The 11,890-nt window shown below is 42.4% G+C and overlaps 1 long non-coding RNA gene across 3 annotated transcripts; it reads right to left on the bottom strand.

Moving 5' to 3' along the window:
• Window positions 1-2,979: 2,979 nt before the first annotated feature.
• On the bottom strand, window positions 2,980-7,920 carry LOC123060639 (uncharacterized). 3 transcript variants are annotated; one of them, XR_006428070.1, is made up of 4 exons: window positions 7,063-7,920; window positions 6,667-6,752; window positions 3,273-6,438; window positions 2,980-3,168 (listed from the first exon to the last, which is right to left on the bottom strand). It is a non-coding gene; the product is annotated as an uncharacterized lncRNA (long non-coding RNA). The 3 variants fall into 3 exon arrangements; XR_006428071.1 differs by having other exon boundaries at window positions 2,980-4,274; window positions 4,424-6,438; window positions 7,063-7,918; XR_006428069.1 differs by having other exon boundaries at window positions 2,980-6,438; window positions 7,063-7,911.
• Between the last annotated feature and the right edge of the window lie 3,970 nt (window positions 7,921-11,890).

Below are 11,890 nucleotides of genomic sequence, written 5' to 3'. Positions count from 1 at the left end.
TGACACAGGAAGAACACATAAAAGAGTCCTTCCGGAAAACTCCAGAATCATGAAAATAAGGAGGTACGTGATACGGTAAGTAAACGGACTCCAAAAAATCCGCAAAAATATTTTTTATCAGTTTTGGAATATTTAAAAAAATTGGAAATAAAGAAACATCCAGGAAGCGTACCCTGGTGGGCACAAGACACCAGGGCGCGCCCAGGTGGGTTGTGCCCACCTGGGACACCTTCTGTACTCCGTTTTTCTTCCGTATGCATGTCCTCCAAGATAAAAAATCTATATATACTTTCCGAACTTGTTGATCACCGTATCACAGAGAAATCCTCTGTTCTTGTTTCTTGCTATTTTCTGCGTAGATCTGAAAATATGTCTTCCCAAGACTCTGAGGGTGAGAGCTATGTTGTCGATCTCATCGCAAACCCCAAATCCTATGGGGATGAGGGGCACTATAGCTGGACCTCCGAAGAAGATGAAGATGAATCGGTTCCTCCCCGGTTCAAAAACGAAAGCATGGAGGCATTATGCAAGAAAATAATAAAACTCGAGATAGATAATGACGAGTTGAGGATAGATAATTTTATTCTCCGTCGGAAACTGGAGGAAGCAAAGAGTAAACCCTCCACCTTTTCACCACCACCACTGCCATGGAAATCCGAGGACAAGACTTCTTCATCACCACCTTCATCTTTACCACCGCCATAATCTTCAACACCAAAAGAGAACCGAGTATCGGGTATCGGCACTCCCCTTGGCTTCCGCCAAGCTTGGGGGAGGTGCCCCGGTATCGTATCACCCCACTATCCTTTTTCCCTTTACTTATTTTAGTTCGATCCTTTGCTTTAGATGAATAAAAGTTTAGTTCGATCCTTTCTTCTTTGAGAGTTTGCTTAGTGGTCTATCCTTGTAATCGTGTGCAAGTTATATAATAAAGTTAGTTTGAGTTTTTGCTTTCTTTACTTTCATGTTGCAAATTAAAGAAAATAAATAAGAAAGAAAAGTACAAAGGAAATAAAAAAACAAAGGACAGAAATAAAGGAAATATCATGTACTAATCCTACGGCAGGTGCTGACACCACATAAGGAAAAGTATAAGTAGAAAATTTTATTAGAGATTGACAAACATAGCATTAGTCAATGATGCAACTGATGAAACAATTAATAAGGGAAGAGAAGATTCACATGTAAATATACTGTCCTAGAAATCTTTTGTTATTGTGAGTCCTCATCAAAAAATTATATGCCAAAATTGTTGACGTTGGACAAGGAAGACAACTTAATGGTTTATGTTTGTTTATATTCACACAGAAGTCATATTGTCATAGATCCTTTAACATGTGGTGCTTGCCCCCTATCTTTGCTAGCCAAAAAATTCCGCACTGAGTAAAGATACTACTTGTGCATCCAAAAACCCTCAAACCCAAATCTTATTTTTCAAGTGCCACCATACCTACCTAGGGATTAAGCAAGTTCCCTCAAGTAAGTTGTCATCGGTGCAAAAAGGCAATAAAAATTGCTTCTAAAAGTGTGAGATCATTTAGTGTAAGAGAAAATTGAGCGTTGCACGAACGTGTGATGGTGAAGAATAAAAGCGACAGACTGCATAATAAAGGTTGCTATCACAAGGGGCAATGTAACGTGACGTTCTTTCGTACTAAGGGGTTGAGCATACAAACAAATAAGCGCATGGCAACCTCTGCTTCCCTCTGTGAAGGGCCTATCTTTTACTTTTACTAGATGACCCGTTGCGCCAAATGGCGCAGAAACCTGCTGCAGACATGTTGTCGATGAAAATAGTTTCATGCTGCAAGAACCTTCAACTAAATCATGCTATTTTTTAAACATGTTTATTACGTTGTTAAATAATAGTCTGGGAAAGGGAAACTTTGCATAATATGAATATCTCAGTTTGAAAATATGGGCACTATGATGAGAGAGTAAAGTTAGCATGGTTGTATTTTTTAGCAAGTTTGGAAACATGGTTATCATGATGAGAAACCTGGCCATGCATATTTTTCCTAAAAAAAGAGGGAAAAGATAAGAAACCTAAGAAAAAAACATGTCTTTGTTGTGCATATACGGAGATATAGGGATCAGGAGGTATTAGGATAGCCCATATGTTATTTAGCCCAACCCACGTAGAGCGATGCATGTGGCCCGTGAGGAGCTGAATAAGAAGCGGCAGGGGACGGAGCGAGCAAAGACTGTCTATCCCCTTCCTTCCTTTCTCGGTTCGTTAGCTGGGTAACAAATGGCGCAGAGACCCACTGAATCCATGTTCAGCATGAAAAGAAATTCCATGTTTTAGTTCTTTTAGTAGCAGGCAAGCATATATGATAACAAATTTAACCCCTTTAATAAAAATAGAGACTTGTCATCTACAATGAGATATACCTACACATTTTAATTTGGTAGTAGAGTCCCATTTCAAGACCATGTCATGTTGAAAAAATGAGTATTTTTCAGTAATCTCCCATTGCGCCAAATTGCAAACACACCATACGTGCTCTGAAAATATTCCATTTATCAGTGTTGAGCAAGCACATATGGTTACTATTCTAACCACTATATAAACAAAATGAACGGGTGCTTGTATAAGGGTAACCAAAGTTCAAAAGAAAAAAAGTGTTATATGTGTTGTTTTTCCGATGATTTGGGTCTTGGAACACCTGAATAGGCAAGCACAGTATTGCAAGTAAGAAAATGTGAAACATTGCTAATAACTTGCCTCATATACATGATAGTTTTAGGCCATACAAGCAGTGGGGAAAAGAAAAGCGGTCTACATGTGATGAAGCAAGCCTAAGTCAAATAGGTAATGCCCATACAACCAAATTCATTACAATGGATGGATTTCAGTCCTAAAACTGGAAAGTAAATATGCATAACAGAAGTGAATCACAGAACGTGGTTTATACAACTTCATGAATATACTTAATATCCTGGCAGCACCATATCCATACTACTTGAGGAAGTAAATAATCAAATGACAATCACACATGAGTTGTAGGGTTTTATCGTTTCCACTTTACAATCCGAACAAAACTATATAGTTGATCTGCAAGTAATTACATGACACGACAATGGCTTCAACAAATATCCATCTTTTATGGCATAAACACATATATATTGATTACAGTCAGTAATGAGAAGTGATGGTAGCTCACTCTATAACATCGTCCACACCAGGAAAATATGGTAAAGCAGTTAGATCCCACGACAAATATGATATGAAAATCTTGGAAATAGAACTATCTAGAGAACAAACTTACATGTAAAGATGTGTTATGGCCTATGAAAATGGAATAGTGTTATGTCACACTATTTGGCTATTGCTATAGAAAAGCTGCTGCAACAATAAAAAGAAAAACTAAAAAATTGTGCTTATGCGCAGTATAATGCCTGGTCATCAATATTTTGTATCAAATCTCAGCAAATTCTCTAAATACATATATCAGGAACTTCTTCTAATACTCTAGTAACATAATCTAAATTAGCCGATGTGGAATCCTTCAGAACTAATCGGCCGACATAAAGCCGGTGAAATCAATAACATAACAGAACAATAATTAAATGCTTAGTTTTACTTAAAGGTATTTTATTTACATATCTATAAATCCATCGGCGCCTGACATTATCAAACTATAATAATCAGTATGCCACACTACACATTTATTTAACTTGCAATAAAACTTCAACAAACATATCAACTAATGGTAACTGGTGTATGCCACGCAGAGAAAATTGCACTCTGGTAGAGCAACGACATGCTAGAAGCTGACAAAAGTATTACAAATTAACAATAAATAATAGATAGCTCCATCAGTACCCACCGTTGTTGGGACTATCAAATTAAAATTCCATATCTATTAGAAAACTGACAAAGCTTGAGGGCCTCTTAAATATGAAGAAATGGCATATGCAGAGGGACCATACATACTGATTAAGAAAACTCACTTTTTAGCAACCAGACTCCCTTCATTCAACGAAGGAGAGGTGGGGGCATGGTCATGGGATTTGGGCTCTAGAGCAGTAGGGCTGAAAATAGAGAAACCATACACATCATAACGATGATGTACTTCAACAGCCATGCATAGAGCAACACATCCTCGGCACCCTTCTCTTTGCCACCGCCAAACAGGAGCCGGTGGTGAGGCGTCGGCCGGCCGGCATCACCTCTCCCACTCCGCCGCAAATCTGTTAGCAATGCCTGACCTCTGCCCACCCTCGTATCCCCTCACCTCTGCAATGGCTTGCTCTCTCCTCGATCTCAACTAATACATCAGGAAATATAAAGAATTAGTCCCTAAGCATCAACTGTACTGATGCAGCAGACACAGCTTCATATTATGGATTTTAAGTTCATCATACTTTGTTTGGAAAAACATTAGAATTTCATCAAAGGAAACAGTTTAAACTTAACTGTATTTGCTAGTCTTGAATTAAATTATCTCTGTGGGATTGACAAAAATATGTCACCATTGAAACCAACGTATGGCTGCAAATGTTAATATCCTAGAATCTGCACTGCATCCAGTAACTTTCTCAATGGTATATATTTTGGAAAACTGAAACGACATGTGCATATTAGGTGAAACTTGCAGGATTATGTGCTAACTATATCTATTTTCCATGACCTGTAGTGTTATGATTCCTTTTTGGTAGATCAATGACGGTTATCCAGTAGCGCTAATACAGAAGAAAGGTTTAAACGAACAATGGTCGGGCAAAGCAACACGCGGGGGGGGGGGGTTGATTGCTTACATATAAAACACGGGGAGGTGCTTGCTTGCTTCACCTCACCTGAATTTTGAAAAGGTTTTTCTATTATTATTGTGTTGACACTATGACAGCATGTTTACGCTAGGATAAAATCTTGTCAAAATTATCTGTCTAGTTCAAACAGGATATCAAGTTCAATAATATGACAACGATAGTTTATCATCTGCTATTATTATGCTATATGACATGAAGTGTACACGTTTAACTGGGCAAACCAAAACTTACACAGGATCGGCAAAATTTTGCCCAGAGCCTTCCTACTCGTCCTAGGCACCTCCCTGCCTCTCTCTCTCCCCTAATCAGGCTAATAAAAATATAGACCCAAGTTGTATATGAATCATCCTAATCAACAGCAACATGATTTACATCGTTCCTGTAAGAATTCTATAGCTTGCAAAGCAGCCTGCTCATAGGCGGACAGTGCCCCCGTACCGCCAGTTGCCCAGAAGAACACCCTAACTGGCGGCAGGGAGACACTGATTTGGCTCCACCCCAACAAGCACAACCCCATCGTCAATAATCTCACACACGCATGAAAGAGCGGGCAAACAAAACTGAGCCACCAGGGTCTAAAAATGGGATCACAAATGACACAGCAAGGCACATCCTAGCACAGGAAGCAGTATAAATGAAATAAACAGCATAAGAAACCGAAACAAACAAATAAAGCACGCACGCAACACTGTTACTGAAACACCTAAAGCTCAACTCAACTACATTTGAACAATAGCATTGCTGCCTTGTCGGCTATCTGTATACTTGTGAAATTATATCAATTTTTATAAATTGTTATCGGAGTACTTGTTGTCAATGAGGAAAATATTCCATGGTTAGTACCTATCTGCACACGACATTCATGCAAATAAAGAATGCAGATTAGAGCCTTGATCACCACATTCGCTTCAAGCTAGCTACAAAATTCATATAGAATTATAGATTGCCATATGGGTAACATCCATGGATATATAGTTGAGCCTGCAACCTAAACACTGGGTTCACAGCAGAGTAGTCATTAAGGGCCACAATAAATAGCAAAAGCATATCATAGATGCATCAAGTACTGATGCATGTAATATCTATAGTCCAGGGATATAAAAAGTAGCTGCTTCAGACCATGTGTGCTAGTTAGCTTGACAAAGTTAATTTTTCTTTGGTACCAAACACCTATCCTTGCCTAGCGAAGGCCAATAATTTGTTCACTTTGGAACCAAATACACACTAAATCAACACGCATAAACTGGTTGAGTTACGGATGTGCCAAATAATTACTACAACACAGTAGCTCTGAAATTATTTCACAGGGAGTGAATAAAAAAAGAATCTACTCAGAAGGAAAAAAGAATCATAGCCCATTCATACATAACTGTACATATAGATTCCTAGCCAAAAATTACAGCCTATACTAATACTGTAATACATGATTGGATATCAAGATCATCAGGATAAATAGTTTCCTTATAGAATCACGTATGGTTGTGCAGCTAATTAAACATCTAGATAAATATAAAGGATATAGCTTCTTTTCATTTGACAATCTCCCGTAATCAACCACACTTGTAATATCTTGAAAGGAGTTTGTGCCTGTAATTGGGAGGGTCTTGTGAAATGTTTAATCTAGTTATCCTTGCCTTCCTCTGTAGATAACCAGGTGCAGTACTGATCAAACAAAAAAAATATTCACAAGAAATGAAAAGAGGGTGCAACATTGCAAATAAAAAATAGACCAGACAGAAAATCAAAAGCTTGTAGACACAAACACAAATAGTTGGTACCCAGATCTTTAGATCGGAAATGACTTAGATTTATTTTTTCCTTAGATTGCAAGGATTAGATCATTAGATTAGTTAGTACTGCTCACAAAAAGGTCCAAGTGCAAGTACTCACACGCCAATGGAAGGTAGACTACATGCACGATGACACACGACCTGCTCTATTTTCTTCATGCTTTTTGCTTCATTCCCATACAATGCCTGAAACCAGCAAGCACCAGGATGGTGATTAGAACTCTGAATTTACACGCAGATTAAGGAGAAACACACACAAAGCTTTGATACAAAGTTCAGTTAGGGTCCTCTCCGAGGAAAAGGTAGCCCCTCCTCACCATCATCCTTCTAGAAAGTGCATAAACTAGGACTTATAATTAAGAAATTGCCACACATCAGTAAGCACGCACACATCACACACGCTGCAAGTAAGGCAGAACCGCGAGAGCAGAGACGATATGTCACGGTGGTGACCTGCACACCTCATGTGGAGTATGGAGAGGAGGGAGAGGCCTACCTGGCTGGTGTCGCTCTTCCAGGGCATGGACCGGCGAAAGAAGGCGGCAGCGCAAAATCCTTCATGGGGTCGCGCACCGGAGGTGGGGGTCGATTGGCTGGCCATGGACGTTCTCATCCCATCTCCATGGCATGTCTCCTCTCCTTCCTTCTCTCCTGCAGGGACGGATCCATGGGGTCGCTCTCTGCCTGGAGGTTCCTGCCGCCGCCGGAGAACCTCGACTCCATGCCTGCACGCCTCGTATCCGTCGAGATGGATGAGATGCGGGAGGATGGAGGAGGAAGCGAGCCTGGAGGCGGCTTGGGGACCGGAGCGCTGCAGCTTCGACCCAGATGCCCCTTGCCCCTATTGTCGGCGTCTCCCCAACCCAGTGGGGAATGCGCCGACTGGATCTCCAGCCTGGCTGCTCCCCCACGTCCGGAGGAGCTCGTCGTCACCTCGCATCGATTGATCCACCGTTGGGGCGCCCGGATCTCCTCTTCCTCATTCGGATCCTGGTCTCCTGCTTCGCACTATGGAGGGGCGTGCCTCCTGAAGAGGCCATGGCGGCAGCGGGGAGGCGGTATGGCAGGTGGAAGCGGCCGGCGCGTTGGGGGAGGAAGAGAGGGAGAGTGGAGGCGGCTGCATCGATTTGGGAGTGCTGGAAAGGGTAGGGTTTGTGCGGGGCGGTGACCAATGGGCGTGGCTCTCGCACGATCTCCCGCAAATGGCGTGACGTGCACGCGGCGTGCAGGGACAGGGTGCGCACGCACCACGAAACGGTTGACCCAGCCAACCAACACATCACATGAGCCCCCAAGCCATTGGCCAATGCGAGGTTACCACGCGGTGAAAACGAGCAGCGCAACCATCCAACGTTTCAGATCACGCAGAAAACTATGTTGACCACCATCCAATGGCCAACGAACCAGGAAATCGAGGGAGCCACCTGGGAGCGAGTTGGCCAGCCTCTGTATTGTTTAAAATATATTTACTTTTATGCAAAGAGTCAAAGTTTTCCTTCTATTCCTTTTTATTTTTCTCCTTTATCAAGCATCATGTGGAGAGGAAAGATCTAGACACATATGTCCCGTTGAATATAGATAGCATGAGTTATTATTGTTGACATCACCCTTGAGGTGAATACGTTGGGAGGTGAAACTATAAGCCCCTATCTTTCTATGTGTCCGGTTGAAACGTTTTGCTCATGTGTATGTGGTGAGTGTTAGCAATCATATAAGACTATATGATGGTTGAGTATGTGGACTTGCCTAAAGGCTCCAATACGTGACCCTTCCTGAAAAGAGGATGAGTTGTAGTTGCAAAGTTGATTGAGAACATAGTTTGTTGCTTTCTAATAGAGTTTTTGCTTGAGACTTCGATTGTGTGATGAATTGTTACTTATTTATGAGAAGTATATGATAGAAGTTCTATGATAAAGTCTTATGTTTATTTTTATTGTTGTTATAATAATCAACATGATGTTTCTATGTCCGTATTTTGATTTTATCGACACCTCTCTCTCAAAGCATGTGGACATGTTTTTTTTATTTCGGTTTTTGCTTGAAGACAAGCGAGGTCTAAGCTTGGGGAGTTGATATGTCCATTTTACATTATGTTTTCTACTGTTATTTATAATGTTTTTATCCATAATGATGCTTCTTGGAGTAATTCTAATGCCTTTTCTCTCATAATATGCAAGGTATACACAAAGAGGGAGAATTCCGGCAGCTGGAAATCTGGACCTGAAAAAGCTACGTCAATCTACCTATTCTGCACAACTCCAAATGAGCTGAAACTTCACGGAAATTTTTATGTGATATTTAAGAATTGTTGGAGCAAATAACTACTAAAGGGGGCCCACCAGGTGGGCACGACCCACCTGGGCGCACTAGGAAGCCAGACGCGCCCTGGTGGGTTGCTCTCACCCAGGCCCACCTCCGGTGCCCATCTTCTGGTATATAAGTCATTTTTACCTAGAAAAATAAGGAGAGGACTTTCGGGACGGAGTGTCGCCGCCTCGAGGCGGAACTTGGGCAGGAGCATTTTTGCCCTCCGGCGAAGCGATTCTGTCGGGGGAACTTCCCTCCCGGAGGGGGAAATCATCGTCATCATCATCACCAACAACTCTCCCATCTTGGGAAGGGAAATCTCCATCAACATCTTCAACAGCACCATCTCATCTCAAACCTAGTTCATATCTTGTGTTTAATCTTGTTACCGGAACTATAGATTGATACTTGTGGGTGACTAGTAGTGTTGATTACATCTTGTAGTTGATTATTATATGGTTTATTTGGTGGAAGATTATATGTTCAGATCCAATATGCTATTTAATACTCCTCTGATCATGAGCATGTTTATCATTTGTGAGTAGTTACCTTTGTTCTTGAGGTCACGGGAGAAATCATGTTGCAAGTAATCATGTGAATTTGATATGTGTTCAATATTTTGATAGTATGTATGTTGTGATTCCCTTAGTGGTGTCATGTGAACGTCGACTACATGACACTTCACCATATTTGGGCCTAAGGGAATGCATTGTGGAGTAGCAATTAGATGATGGGTTGCGAGAGTGACGGAAACTCAAACCCCAGTTTATGCGCTATTTTGTAAGGGACCGATTGGATCCAAAAGTTTAATGCTATGGTTAGAATTAATTCTTAATAGTTTTCTCGTAGTTGCGGATGCTTGTGGGAGGGTTAATCATAAGTAGGAGGTTTATTCAAGTAAGAACAACAGCTAAGCACCGGTCCACCCACATATCAAATTATCAAAGTAGCGAACACAAATCGAACCAACATGATGGAAGTGACAAGATGAAATTCCCGTGTACCCTCTAGAACACTTTGCTTATCATAAGAGCCCGTCTTGGCATGTCCTTTGCCTCGAAAGGATTGGGCTACCTTGCTGCACTTTTGCTACTACTATCGTTACTTGCTCGTTACAAATTATCTTTCTATCAAACTATTCTGCTACTTACGATTTCAGTACTTGCAGACATTACCTTACTGAAAACCACTTGTCATTTCCTTCTGCTCCTCGTGGGGTTCGACACTCTTGTCGAAAAGATCTACAATTGATCCCCTATACTTGTGGGTAATCAATCACCCGGTGTGGATGTATTCGGGTCCTGAGGACACAGCTCGAATCCACCCGGAGGAGGTTGACTAGGAAACGGTGGCCTAGTGGCTCAGGAGCATTACTAGCAACAAGGATAACCCTAGGGGTTCCAGTAGGATTTTGCCATTCGAAGTCGACAATGCTCTCCAGAAGAGGCCAGGCTCGATTTACTGAGTTTTTTTCCTTTTCGGTCTGCAATTGCTCTTGAATCCGACTGATGTTCATAACTTGTATCTTGCAGATCTACACCAAGATGTACTCTATGCCAAACGGGGAGCAGCCTCAGGAGGGAGTGGGGAGTGATGACGAAAGCACCGATTGGCAATATGAAGATGACAGCGATGGGTCAGTGAGGATTCTGGAAGCAGCGAGGAAGTCGACTCGCTGCCTCGCTCTGAACGGCGCTCCAAGCAGTCGTAGGATCCTGCGGGAGGCCACGACAAGGCAATTTCGTCGAGTGCGAATGTCTCGAAGTGCACTCAGACTTCGACTCCAGGACCATCGGAGAAGGCTGCGAAACAGCCCAAAGTTGTTCCATCGAAACCCCGGAAGGCTCTGCCCAGGATCAAGGTGGATATGCCATTTGCTTCCGCGTAAGTGCTTCTTATCTTTGCCTTTTGTTTTGATCATGAACTTCTTTTTCTTGTTTGACCGAGTGGAGTTTGGAACTTTCAGTGCTGCTACTTCTGTGACATCTATGGATGTTAACGAGGAGCTGGGTGACGCAGAAACTGCAGACGCGGCCACTTCTCGGGCAGGTATGACTCTATAGCAATGTCAATGCTCTGTCGATTGATATTCTGGTCGACTGAAATTTCGTTGTCGAGTGTTTGCAGTACCAACAAATGTTATCCAGCTTCCTGACGATGATGATGATGAAGAAGTTCCCCAAAGGAACATAGGGCGGAGGAGTAGGACCTCGAGCAGGAGGGTGCCCGCCAGCAAAGCGCCTCACTTGGCATTTGAGCCAGTCATCCAGCAACTTGAAGATCTAGTTCGAACTACTGTTTCCTTTGCTGATCCTTTTCAATTGATTAGCCTTTGGTGTCGACTGCCCAGGCTCCTACTCCAATTGCTCAACCTCAAGCTTCGGCTCCACCGGCTACATCGTTTGTTCCAACAACCCCTCTTTTTGTTACTCATCACGTCCCGGAGGACCAAGTAGGAGCTCCCAAGGAGGCCATGATCCAGGCAGGCCTAATGATGGACCGAATGAAGGTGGTGTATGACACCAGCAAGGCCGCCTATGATGCCAGCTCCGCCCTCCAAACCAATGTCTGAGTAAGGGGATTGTAAGTTGATTTCCGATGGGCTTTCAGCTTGACGTTTGTTCTGTTAGGATATGCTATGTGAAAACTACTGCTTTATTATTCATAAGATGTCAATCTATTTCTGCATCTGTACACCCAATGGGCGTGTCATGTAGTTGTGTGTAGCTCTTTTCACTCAAACTAGACAGGTCATGTCGAGTGAATTCTTGGTCTAGTGGGGGCACGCTAAGTGCACCCACTAGGTGTAGTCCCCGAGACCTCTGTTGACTGTTGGCAGTCGACGGTGGTCTTAGAACTCTTTTTTTACTCAGGCTAGGCAGGCCATGCCTAGTGGTAAATCAAACCAGTGGGTGCACTTAGTGTGCACCCACTGGGTGTAGTCCCCGAGACTGCTGCTGAATGTGTGATTCGGCTGCAGTCTTAGAACTCTTTTTGCTATGGCGTTTTGAACTTGC

Source organism: Triticum aestivum, chromosome 3A (assembly GCF_018294505.1).
Source record: "Triticum aestivum cultivar Chinese Spring chromosome 3A, IWGSC CS RefSeq v2.1, whole genome shotgun sequence".
NCBI lineage: Eukaryota > Viridiplantae > Streptophyta > Magnoliopsida > Poales > Poaceae > Triticum > Triticum aestivum.
The sequence above is the reverse complement of the archived record's forward strand: the minus strand, read 5'-3'. Positions and strand labels throughout refer to the sequence as shown.